Here is a 13,918-nt window from a genome sequence, read left to right as displayed (position 1 = left end):
GAATAATTAACAAGAGAAATGCGATGATAACTCAGTAGATAATAAATGGGTTAACATTATTATTATTATATCAAGTCTAATTGTTCTTCTTGTGAGATATGAACTTTTAAATTCACATCAAAATAATATTTGAGTTTAGTAAGTTTCGTGCAGGACGTAAAATTTGTTTAGGGTGTCGGATTTATCACAGTTCGAGATCTTTTATTTTCTGATTTTGCTCACGCTATGCATACTGAACTTACGAAATTTGACAACATTTCAACAAGTTTCATTAATCACGTGTGATTTCAATCTATATTGCGAAAATGTGACACTACTGTTGTAAGGCGAATATACGTGGTATCTAATGTATGAGGGTATTACATGATTTATTATTTACATTATTTCCTTTGAAATCTAAAAGGAAGAATTTTGTATCTCGGTTCAATACAGTATAAAGCATAATATCTTAAACCCAAATTTTATGTGAAAAATTTTTCGTTTAGTTTGTGTGTTTTTCTTATAGCAAAGCCACCTCAAGCTATCTGCTGAGTCCACCGCGGAGAATCGAACCTCTGATAGGAGGGTTGTAAATCCGAAGACTTACCACTGTACCAGCGGGGGACTTTGTTTACTTACTGTTATACATTATTACAGCAAAACAAATGTACGTTTCAGAAGAAGCTTGTTCGTTAATAAATACATTGATTTAAGTTACGAAGTCTATTTCAGAAGATTGAGAACCAACTTTAAAATAAATAATATCATATCATACTTAAGTAATATCTTCCACTGTATTTAACTTTGCAAGTTGGATAACGAACATTCAAGACGTCAATAGCTAGGTTTTTGTTTTGTGGGGTGGAAGCAAACCCCTGCCAGTACTTAAGCTATTGATTTAACTTTCCCACACTCTTTGTCATCGGAATTTTCGCACCTGCAAATAAAACTTTCTAACTGTATATATTATACACTTAGCGTCTGTATGACGTGGACACCATCATCACTCACTGCCCTCGATATAACAGCTCGTGTCCTGACCACCTCTCCCATCATTTGCGTGAACATTCCTCGATAACGTTTTTCGCACTTGACATCTTATAACGTCTTAAGCACCGACTGCTTAAGATCCCTTCGTCTCGCAGGGATGGAGGAACTGTGTAATAATATTCAAGTTTGTTCAATTTCATATTTCTGTTTAATACACATATGAGATATGAATCCTGAGATGTTTTAAACGAAACGTTTTGACATGGTTTGGTATCAACACTATTTAACTTAAGCTACGGTACACGTAGCTGTTGATGTATAAAACAATACTTCTTTCTCCGTCTTCTGGCATGTTCCTTAAACAACGACTCCTTCTATTTTTTGTGTACAAAGACGCCCTCTCTTAATCAATCAGAAGAGGCTAGCGAGGCACTGTAGGAGAGAAGATCACGTTGGAGGGGGGGGGGTGAGAACAGGAGGTTATCAGAAGAGGGGAATTGTGATATCTGTTTGCTTGTCAGACACCCCCCGCCGATGTGGAATGTGTGTTGTGGCTGCTAGGTGGTCCTCCTGTTTTAGCTGACCTTGTAAAATGTCCGTTGGTCGTCAGCTTTGTTGTCAACCTGTACATCAACAATGATGACTTTGAGTTCTCCATTGTTTATCTTTTTGTGTTATGTGTTTGAGTCATTACGGTTTTTGTGTTCAATTATTAAAACTTTTTACACGTTCTTGCGGGTAGTGTTTTGAAATATACACTAATTTTTTTTAAAATACTTTTTGTTGTTTATAGCTAATATAATCGGAATATGCTATACATCTAAGCCTATGCAAAAACAAAGCCGCGTAAATAAGTAGAAACCCTCTTTTTAAATTTACGAACGGAAGATAAAAAAACACCAGCAGCTAAAACATACAGAGAACACACTGTTTTCATACATTAAACATTCTGTGTTGACATTGTATAATTCAAAGTTATGAATAATCAGGAGTTGTACGACATGTCATCAGTGAAAAAGAAAATAAGTATTGTTTGTTTCGAAATTTGCGCAAAACTACACGAGGGCTATCTGCGCCAGCCGTCCCTATTTTTGGCAGTGTAAGACTAGAGGGAAGGCAGCTAGTCATCACCACCCACCGCCAACTCCTGGACTACTCTTTTACTAACGAATAGTGGGATTGACTGAAACATTATAATGCCCCACGGCTGAAAGAGCGAGCATGTTTGATGTGACGGGAATTTGAACCTGAGACCCTCGTATTACTAATCGAGTGCCTTAACCACCTGGCAATGCCAGCCCCAGGCAAATAAGTAAATCCAATCAAAAGTAATAGATTATAGATGTTTGTTGTGTTCTTGCTCTAAGTGATATTAAAAAATGAATGAAGTAACTGACAAATTCACTTTTACTTTACATATCTTCCTCGTAACGAATAACACTCTCAAACATTTCTTACTATATATATAAGCATCTCGACCACAGTGATATACAACGTTGCCATGTTACTTACGCACTAAGCTTTATAATACAATCTATTTGTGCTTTTAACAAAGAGTTTAAAAAAACGAAATGGATCCACTATACTCCGAGAAGGCTATTCCACTGTAAGGTTTTCATCTTAAGCGTCCCCCGCAGGTACAGCGGTAAGTCTTCGAATTTACAACGCTAAAATCAGGGGTTCGATTCCACTCGGTGGACACGGCAGATAGCCCGATGGGGCTTTGCTATAAGAAAAACACTTATGATAACCAAACATTTCTGTTATTTTGACTAGAGTGAAAAACAAAAGAAATGCTACGTCTTGAATTATTAAAATATTAAGACGACTCTATTCACCTAACAGTTGTAAAAAAATGAATGACGTAAGCTACAATTTTATTTTCACATTCTTGTCAATTTGGTTCGAATTAAAAAAATTAAAGATTCCATTCTAATATAGCATATACAGTTTACGTCATTTCCATCACGTATTTTCCGCGTATTGGTTTAGTTAAATGGTGAATTTTAGTCTTATATTGCTTATATAAATAGCATGTTCAGAGTAACTGTTATCTGTGATGGTCTAACTCAACTGTCGAGTTCTAGTACTGTACGAAAAGCTTCGTGGGTAGTAAGTGATTTATGGAAGACAAAATAATATCCTAAACGTTATTTTTACACATTTCCGACTTTTAATTCGGAATGCAATATACGTGATTTTATTACTAGCATTAGGCGTATTGGTGTTTAAATCGCAATTTCTATCAACACGAATTGTAGATGTTTGAACAAATTTTATTTACTTGTGCGGAAAGTGTGAACAGTTTACCCAATACGGTTTTCAACTATGTCATAAAGTAAAACAAGATACAGAATTTTCGAATAGTGTAACGTTCTACTATACTGGCAGAAAGCACGGTATCGACTCGATCCCCGGGGAAAGCTTATCTACTTACGGTAGCTAACGACAGTGAGATTGCCTGGTCAATTGCCCACTTGGTTGTTGTGGGTCTGTAAAGCCACAGTCTGTCCTTCATCTGCGCGCTCATGGAATAGTCACTGTGACGTCAAGGCCAAATGTAAACCCAGATACAGAAATGGATTGGCAGTCGAAACGTATTTTCAAACTAGTTCACAACTCTTGGCGATTTCTTCTGTAACGAAAACGGTAAATGTCGTAATTAGTATAAACTCCTCACTGTAGATTCACAACATAATTTCCTTTTACAGTCCACACGCAAATTTACTGCTCTCTCCGCTCGCGCTGCCGTATAGTACCGAAGACTTGTGTTAACTGTGCGTGTTGTCGGGACACAAGAGGCTCTCTCCACAAGAGTTACACACTGTCTGCGCGGTCTCGTAGTGTCGTCTACACAAGTTTTCATTGCCACTGCCCAAGGCGTTTCCTTTTCATTTGACCACATCTGACCGCAACAACAGCAGTAACTATTTGTAACCGGACTTATCCTGTATAAATAATACCATCTTTGTTCTTGTGTTTTCACCGATAACGTTTAGTCCTCGCTACAGCTAAATTTCGATCTTCAATAACATGCTGAAGAAAGCTGTAGGAGAGAGAGGAAGTATCGAGTAGCACTTGTTAAAGATGTACAGTTGTTAGTAATAAAGAATGATGGTTTAGACTATGTATCTCAAGACGACTGGTATGGGTATTAAAAGTTTTATAAAAATAAAGTAGAGAACAACGTTTCGACTTCCTTAGGTCATCTTCAGGTTCATAAGGAGAGATTGCACATTGAAGTTGAAGGTGGAAAACAACGTTTGAAATAAAAATATATCTCAAGTGGGTCATCACGAAAGTTAAAACGGGAGTTCACAGGTGTAATAAGTAGGCACGAGAGGTTTAAATTCTTCCTTTCAATTACACTCTTGTTTGATTGGCTGGACGTATACAATTCAGCATTAGCAAAATTTCATATTAATTTATTAGAAATCGTTGCATTATAGTAACCAGACGAATCTCTGATTTCAAGTTATGAATCTGGAATTATGAAGGTGTATTGTTACTATACCTTTATGTGTGTATTTTAGGGAATAAAAGTTATGTGTTTTGAACATGGTAAACGTTTGCTATCTCATGAATACATGTTTACATGTTATTTGGCATGTTTCCATGGTACTACTAGTTTACATAACGCATGACCACAACAACAGTTTATGTTTGGATATCTTTTTTTGTGTTAATTAATTTCACATTTTGTTTTAATTACCAAAATTATGAATTATGTTAATATAAGTTGTGGTAAGTATTGAGTATTAAGTATTTTGCGTTTTAATAAAAACCAGCGAATCCTTTTTTCTTTCACTTTCTCGTGGATATGAAATTTAATTAAAAAAAAAAACACAAGAGGGAATACTCAATAACTGTGGCACTTGGCAGGATTAAAGTATATTAGTATGAGACCATTCACCTTCCCCTTTTTATTAGCTATGTTTTTGTATATTAGCAACACCAAGCGTAGGACTCGTGTATACCCGATTAGATTTTATTACTTATCAGAATTCTTACCAGCCTACCCTCAAATTAAAACTCTTGAAGACAGGATTACAGTAAAGTAATCTCGGGCGTGGCCAAATACATCAATCGAAAGGATTTGACCTCTTGATTCCAAAACTGTAATTAGCTCTTAAATCGGTCAAGAGATAACAGAACAGAACTACGAGCTAAAAGTTTGTACTTGAAAACACAAACAAAACATTCAGAACTGTTCTCAGCCGTTATGCCGCGGCTAAAAATATTAAATTGATTATTAATGAGAAGACATAATAGTTACAAGTAAGTTAAACACCATATAATGTAGTACGTGCTTCAATAGCTCAATTTGTAGCAAACAACACGTTACTACAGATTATCCGTACCTTGTATAAACTGCATCAATTTTGTAGTGGTCATACTTAATATTGTGATGCTGTAATTGTCGGTTTTCTGGGATTCAGCTTCGGAATGGTTGTGATGTTAATCTAGCAAATCCATATTAATCCATCAATATATTAAATTATTTTTCCCATTAAACACATTAAAAGCTAAGTAATGAGCTGTCTGCGCTCTGTCCACCACGGATCCCGAATTTTGTATTTTAAGTCCCTAAACACGCCGCTGATCCACTGGGGTACATATTATAGTAACAGCACGCTCAAGAAAATAATAAAAATAAAGCTTTTCTAAAGCGTGATACATTAGTAGTATCACACTATTGTGAATCATTCTTATTAAAGTACTTATATAGATTGTAGGAAATGAAAGTTCATATGTCACAAAAATATAGAATCATGAAATACTCATTTCATTAATTAGCTATTTTTAGATACATAATAACTCATGGACGATATCTTTTTCCCAAAAGATATCAACGAAACGGAGCCAACTTTTACACTATGTTTTTAACTCTTTCCTCTATCAATGAACGACTGCAGTTTGGTCTTTTTAGCACTGCCTCCCGCTAGTACAGCCGTATGTCCACGGATTTACAACCCCTAAAATCAGGGGTTCGATTCCACTCGGTGGGCTCAGTAGATAGCCCGATGTGGCTTTGCTATAAGAAAACACATTAATTTTAATGCCCTCTGCTATTACAGCGGTATGTCTACGGATTTACAACGCTAAAATCAAGCGTTCGATTCCTCTCGGTGGGCTCAGCAGATAGCCCGATGTGGCTTTGCTGTAAGAGAAACACACACTTTTAGCATAAAAGACAAAAAATATCAATATTCATGAATTATAGGAAAATATATGTTTATGTTACTAGCATCTGTAGATGTTCCACTGTCGATCTGTAAGGAAGATTAGTCGTATCTATAGTTATTATACTGTTAATGCGTGAACGACTTTAGTGATATTTATAAATGTTCCTCTGTCGATGTGTAAGCAACTTTAATAATATATATAGGTGTTTCATTGTTGATATGTAAAAGACATTAGTAATCTATAGGTGTTGAACTGTTGATGTATTATATAAACGAAAGAAATAGTATCTATATGTTTTACACTGTTGGTGTTTAAACGAATGTGTGTACATTTGAACTATAAAGGAGTTCCAGATGAATTTGTAGAGGTCAAAGACGAAATCCTCATACGTAATGAAATTTTAATTATTATGCAAAATTGAACTATCAGCGTCATTCTAGAGTTTGTTATTTTAATTATGCAACATCTCTCTCTCCCATTTTTTACTTATTTATTTTTTTAAGTTTGAGTTTGCATCTATAGAACAGGAAGCTTATAGTGGACGTAATCCGACGTTAGAAAGAGTCTTTGCAAACGGTATTGTACCTATTCACTAAAGGAGTGGAAAGAGTCCTCTAAATGAATGAATAGGCTGTAGCTGTATCATAGGCAGCTGCAGCCGTTGGTATAAATAAAGAAGAAAGATAAAGAACAAAAAAAGAAAGAAGGGGGGTCATCTTTATAAGACCTCGGCATTTGGGGAAGCACGGTTGTGATATACGTCTACCTGTTGTCGTGATTAATACCGTGTTTAGAAGAGTGGTAAGACAGGTTTGGAAATCCTGTAATTGTACCCTTCCTTCGTCCCTTCTAACCGGCCCACCGTGGCAGAGTTTATAGAGTGAAGCAGCTTCTCTTGCCTTTGTCACCTAATCTGCCTTGTGTATTCTCCATCGTTCCCAGACGTTTCCCAGCCGTTGACGAAGCCACAGTAAAAGGCTGTAGTAGCTGTAATAATAAAAATAATACGGATAATAAGAGCGAACTAGGTCTTTCGATAGCTTACGTTTCACCTTTTATTGTGAAGCTCTCTGGTGCAAATCATTGGCACTCCTGCCTTGGCTGTCAAAGGGTTGTGTTCCAACTCCTGGGCTCAAGAACAGTCTAGTTCTTTTGATTAAACAAAAGGTTAGAAAGCGCCATTGATTATATCTCTGTCGCTTTCTTTCATTTTAGATAAAAACTCAGACAGTCACGCAAGAACGGTCGTTAAGTTTGCTATTTGAATCACTTGAAGTTTGAGAACTATAGTATCCATAACGAATATATTTAAGGTAGTGGTAGGAGGGCGAAATAATTTCAAACTGTTCCGTCGTTGTTTTTTTTAATCACATATAGATGACGCCAAAAAGAGGAATTATGCATTGGAAATACTACAATGAACGTTATTCTTTACATATACAACACTTTTAATATGTATAGTATTTCACATAATGTTAAAATGAGAATTTTAACCGTCGTAAACATTTTCTTGGTCACGAAATTATGAGCGTATCAACATGTAAACTAGTAATCAACATTTATTCCGAAGTTCCTGATCTTAAACTATTTTACTGAAGAATTCTTTACTATTAATATTTATTCAATCCCTGATAATACCAAGAGATGTAATAATAGATTATCAATCATTATTATCTTTAATAAGTCACTTGACATTGGTTACACCTGTACTATTTACTAATTACGATGTATTTACATCTCGTTGATTCTGTAGTTAACTGATTCAGAGAAAACCTGGTTGTTGTTTTTGTTAGAAAAGGAACAAAGTGTTTCGTCACTGTGACGTTAATGAACTAGCTAATCAAATACTTCTGTGGTAAATGTGTTTATGTAACATAATTTTGTTTTTATTGTTTAAAGACAACTAATGTTATTGGAGGAATACGGGGCTGATCACAGGAAAAGTTGTGTATTTTGTTAGTAACTTATCCACCACTAGGTGCTGTCACATTTCATCTTGTAATTTAGTGGTTGTTTCATTTTATCGTAAACTTATATGGTTTTAAAAGTAGTTTATGTGCCTACATGATAAGGCATTAACTTTGTGTGTGTTTTTTTTCTAAAAATAAAAATACAGAAGCTAAATCTGCCGCCCATTCAAAGACATTGACGTCAAACGGTGCATGGACTAGTCAATTGAAAAACCCGGATATAAACGATGTTTCAATATTCACTGTGTCTTAAGTCCTAACTTGTTGGATCTAAACATTTCATCTTTAAGTTTCTAAGCTCCTATATCTCCTTCCACCATGCTGGTTGGCTCACAGACCCCAAGTTATTCTTACCATCACACCTGGCCGAGGAAAGGACAGCAAAGGGAAAGAGGACTGCTTTATTTTCTTGGGGCTTCAGAATAAAAGCGTCTTTCAGTATGTCCGGTTTCCCTTGCCTGCTTTACAAAAGAAGTCATGTATAATCAATAGACTTCATATTTTGACAGAGCTCACTGAATTCATTTCTTTTATGTTTGACGAGAAATCACGTGGGTTTTAACTTTCCCACGCCTGTCTTATGACGCCTTACCTTGTATAGAAACAATGTTCCAATGATTACCTGTAAAACTATAAACGTTATTTAACTTTAGGAAATGTTTAATTTATTGCTTTAACAATATTAGTTTTCGTTAGTGGGTTGAGTGATTTTATTTATTGCTGTGGAAAAGGGCAAAGCTACACTGTGGTCAATCTGTGTTGTACTCACTTTGAGTATCGAATCCTGAATTTAGCAATATAAGCCGCCAATTGTAACGCTGAGCCACCTGGAGGCTGATTTGGAAAATATACTGTATATTAATATTTACATGTTACTAAATCCATGAAATACGTTATTCTTGATACACATAAAGTATTTAATATTTTTATTATGATATGTTATTATAATACTACATAATGTCTCCTATAACTACACCAACTGTTTTTTATTCTTCTTACATTCAAGCAAAGTATAAATTGAATCTTATAATTGGACAAATGTGTAAATTCAAGAGCGTCTTACAAAAAATACGGTAGTATGGGTCAGTCAGCGTGTGAAATCAGTGATCTTTTCAGTCTTCCTTTGTCCAATAGAGGGCCTAGATTTAAGCATATTTTATATACAATATATTCGATTTTGGTGTGAAATTGTCTTAAGTCACGTATTTCGAGATTAAATGGCTCGGTGGACTCAGCAGATAACCTGATGTAACTTTGCTCTAAGAGAATATGCCCGGCATGGTCAGGTGGGTTAAGGCGTGCGACTCGTAATTTGAGGGTCGCGGGTTCGCATCCCCCTCGCATCAAACATGCTCGCATTTTCAGCCGTGGGGGCATTATAATCTGACGGTCACACACACTATTCGTTGGTAAATTAGTAGCCCAAGAGTTGACGGTGGGTGGTGATGACTAGCTGCCTTCCCTCTAGTCTTACACTGCTAAAATAGGGACGGCTAATGCAGATAGCTCTCGAGTAACTTTGCGCGAAATTCAAAAACAAACAAACTGTAAGAAAACACACACGGATTAAATGGCTCATGCAAAATACGTAGTTTATTATTACATGATGACGTTATTACATAACATTATGCTTCAATTGTTTTCTGGAACTTTATATTTTAAGAACCGATGGGAAACCTTGAAAATGTAAGTAATTAAGTAGATAATTTGACAAAAGAGATTGGTTCTGCCCCTTACCAGTACAGCGGTATGTCTACGGATTTACAATGCTAAAATCATGGATTCGATTCCCCTCGGTGGGCTCAGCAGATAGCCCGAGGTGGCTTTGCTATGAGAAAAACACAGATTGGTTCTTCAGAAGAGGTAACTTAAATACACGGTTATTCTTTTTTCTCATATGTTTACATGCTGCACACCAAACTTATGTTTCTGTAAATAAATCATCTTCGCAGAATATAGTTCACGATAAACCTACTTACATTACATGATGGGCCCGGCATGGCCTAGCGCGTAAGGCGTGCGACTCGTAATTCGAGGGTCGCGGGTTCGCGCCCGCGTCGCGCTAAACATACTCGCCCTCCCAGCCGTGGGGACGTTATAATGTGACGGTCAATCCCACCATTCGTTGGTAAAAGAGTAGCCCAAGAGTTGGCGGTGGGTGATGATGACTAGCTGCCTTCCCTCTAGTCTTATACTGCTAAATTAGGGACGGCTCGGTGCAGTGGGCTAACAACCTACTCACTTAAATACTTGTTGATGAATCCGCAAGCGATTGCGGCCCTATGTTCCCAGATGGAATCTAATGGTGATAACTAACTAATATTACATGATTAAGTCGAATTCTGGTGACTGTAGATATTGAGAAAAGTATGATTTTATAAAGAGGTATTAGTTTTAAAGTTTTTGGACTCGAGCCAAGGGATATTTAAACGGACAAAGAGTTACTTAATTTAGCAGTCCTTAACGTATTAAAATTTCAAATGGATATACTTAGAACATCGTTATTTTACCATTTGTCAGCGATTTAATATATTTCATTTGTAAGCCTAGACAAAATGGAAGCCATTTGTATGTTTGTTTTTGAATTTCGCACAAAGCTACTCGAGGACTATCTGTGCTAGCCGTCCCTAATTTAGCAGTGTAAGACTAGAGGGAAGGCAGCTAGTCATCACCACCCACCGCCAACTCTTGGGCTACTCTTTTACCAACGAATAGTGGGATTGACCGTCACATTATAACGCCCCCACGGCTGGGAGGGCGAGCATGTTTGCCGCGACTGGGATGCGAACTCGCGACCCTCAGATTACGAGTCGCATGCCTTAACACGCTTGGCCATGCCGGGCCCGTACAAAGTAGCTTAATAAATTTACAGTATTGATAGATATTGTGAACACTTACTGTATTTGTAAGACCAAGCCGCTCAGAATTAGAGAAATGATTGGTGTCTTCAGACGAAAATTGCTGTGATAGTATTCGAAATGTATAACTGGACATAACAATTTAGCCTAAAGCTCTAAACGGTTAAACTTTCACTTGGTTGGGATTCATGAATATAAATAGTAAGTTAGCTAGCTATCAGTGTGGCGTGTTTGAATACTGTAAGCGAGAGATGAGGAGACAAATAGTGTATTTGTGTTCTGACCTACGACCCTGAACACTTAAGCCTATAATCCGCTAACTACCTGCAGCGTGGACAGATGCCAACAATATATTAATGATACAGGGAAAAATTGTCATCTTAACGAAACCTAGACCAAATTTATTATATAAACACTGGTTAATATGTCTCCAACACTTTACCGTATGTTCATGTATTGGCCATGCTTAAAGACTTTATTAGTAGACGGTAGAATACAATATTCACTTGTAACATGACTGACCACAGGAAAGTTGTGATAACACGATCATATCTATTCAACTGTTTCTGTCGGAAAATAATATACTGCTTTTGACGTTTTCTAACCATAGAAAACACTGAAATACTAAGTATGGAAACAAATACAAACAAAAGCAAAATCAAAGAAGCCCCACTTGTACAAGAACGCAAAACAAAACTGAAACAATAGAAAGGAACACCCTTATATCTATATTAATTAAAACCTAATATCTAACTCCAACGCCCCCTACTATCTCGTACCCGCTTACACTCTCGTCCCCAAGACATGTGCCGAGTAACGATGAGTTAACCTGAAGATGAACTAAGAAGGTCTAAACGTTGTTCTGTATTCATACAGAATACTCATACCAGCCGTCTTTAAAACACATTTTTACTTCAAGTGGGTTTTTCGTCATCATGGATTTTGGTTTTGACACTATTAAATTCACGACAGATTTAGGGTACATGCTCTCCGAAGTCAAGATACGTTTTGAACTTTTGATAAAATGTCCATGTTTTGAGAGTACTTTTATCGAACAGTGTGGCTTGTCCTTTCATTTATAAAGTACACGCCCCCCAGTGGCTCAGCGGTGTGTCTGCGGACTTACTACGCTAAAAACTGGGTTTCGATACTCGTGGTGGGCAGAGCACAGATAGCCCTTTGTGTAGCTTTGTGTTTAATTCAAAACAAAAATAAACAACAATAAAGTACGCTATACACGTAAAATTATCCTATGGTCAAGGGCCAAACTAAGTTAACCTTAACCTTTATAAAGTCTTCTTTTTTTTGGGTGGGTGGGGGGTAAAAGAAGTAATGATTTTAATAATTCTTCGTTTGCACGATAAATCATATTATAGGTTTCTTTTCTCTGTGTTGTTCACACACAACGTTAAATTCAATATCACTTGAGAAAACTTTTCAGTTATTTATCCTTATATTTGTTTTTGTTTTTGTTTTTTTTTCAATTTCGCGCAAAGCTGCACGAGGACTATCTCCGCTAGCCGTCCCTAATTTAGCAGTGTAAGACTAGAGGGAAGGAAGCTAGTCATCACCACCCACCGCCAACTCTTGGGCTACTCTTTTACCAAGGAATAGTGGGATTGACTATCACATTATAATGCCTCCAAGGCTGAAAGGGCGAGCATGTTTGGAGTGAAGGGGATTTGAACCCGCGACCCTTAGATTACGAGTCAAAGGCCTTAACCCACCTGGCTATGCCGGGCTTCTTATATCTAGCCGTCCCTAATTTAGCAGTGTAAGACTAGAGGAAAGACAGCTAGTCATCACCACCCACCGCCAACTCTTGGGCTACTCTTTTACCAACGAATAGTGGGATTGACCATAACATTATAATGCTTCCAAGGCTGAAAGGGCGAGCATGTTTGGAGTGAAGGGGATTTGAATCCGCTACCCTTAGATTACGAGTCAAAGGCCTTAACCCATCTGGCTATGCCGGGCTTCTTATATCTAGACTCCTCGGTCGGCTCAGCAAATAGCCCGATGTGGCTTTGCTGTAAGAAAACACACACACACCTTACATCTACAGGTGCAGCGTTTTCGCGGAATGTTACTTATTATTGAATTAACTCAAATGTTTACCAGAGGACACGAGAGTCTATGTTTAAAATTTTAACCTCAACTTATTTACAAAGTCCTCGGTATTTGTGGGAAATTATTTTAATGAGTACTATCAATTTATAATAAGTTTATGAGAACCCTGCTATATTTATTTTATTTGGTTATTTCCATAACAAAGTTCAACAAAATTATAATTTCCAATATTCGATTGACCTTTGATACATAAGTGGCTTGTAGTAGAAAGTGGTTAGCTGTGTATCGCGTGCACGGGAATTATAAGAATGACAGGTAGACCGTACCTTCGTCCTTTCTCCTTGTTATACTTACCAATGATCTTTCAGACTGTGTGCTCTTACAAAGAAAGAGGCGTTGGGGTTTCACACATGGAACGTACTAATTAATGTGAAAATCGGAGAGAAAGGAGGTCCAGAATACCCATTCATGCTGGTCTCTTCTAATCAAATTGCCTCTAAAATGAGCAATACCTTCGACCTTGTGCTTGAGGTCAAATCCTAAAGGACACTTACCATGTGCATTAACCTGCGTAGGTCACAGAACAGTCTTTTTATTTAAAAAAAGAAAATACAAATTTAAACGCCTAACAAAGTGAATCAGTAGCTGTGACATAAAACTTTAAACTTTACATTTATTCACCAAGTGATTCACTGTGTTACCATGTAGAAGAAATTTCACGGTGAGAGCTGTTGCATATATCGATTTATCACTTTGCAAACGTTTATTGTAAAACTGTTTGTATTAATAATAATCTGAAATGTCTGTTGGTTCGCATCAAATTTGCTTTGAATATACGTTACATGTAGACTCTAAACGCAGGTG

General features: G+C 36.9%; 1 protein-coding gene across 8 annotated transcripts in view; it reads left to right on the top strand.

The window, feature by feature from the left end:
• The window catches only part of LOC143230911 (zinc finger homeobox protein 3-like), a 173,503-nt gene that overhangs the window by 42,397 nt on the left and 117,188 nt on the right, over positions 1-13,918 (top strand). For 2 of the 8 annotated variants that reach the window (XR_013016682.1, XR_013016683.1), the window contains exon 2: positions 506-4,535. The exons of the other annotated variants lie outside the window; for them this stretch is intronic. The gene's annotated coding sequence lies outside the window, so the exon portion shown is untranslated. Of the gene's footprint in view, positions 1-505; positions 4,536-13,918 lie in introns of those variants that run through there. 8 annotated transcript variants of the gene reach the window in all.

Source organism: Tachypleus tridentatus, chromosome 10 (genome assembly GCF_004210375.1).
Source record: "Tachypleus tridentatus isolate NWPU-2018 chromosome 10, ASM421037v1, whole genome shotgun sequence".
Lineage (NCBI taxonomy): Eukaryota > Metazoa > Arthropoda > Merostomata > Xiphosura > Limulidae > Tachypleus > Tachypleus tridentatus.
This window is presented reverse-complemented; position numbering and strand designations above follow the sequence as displayed.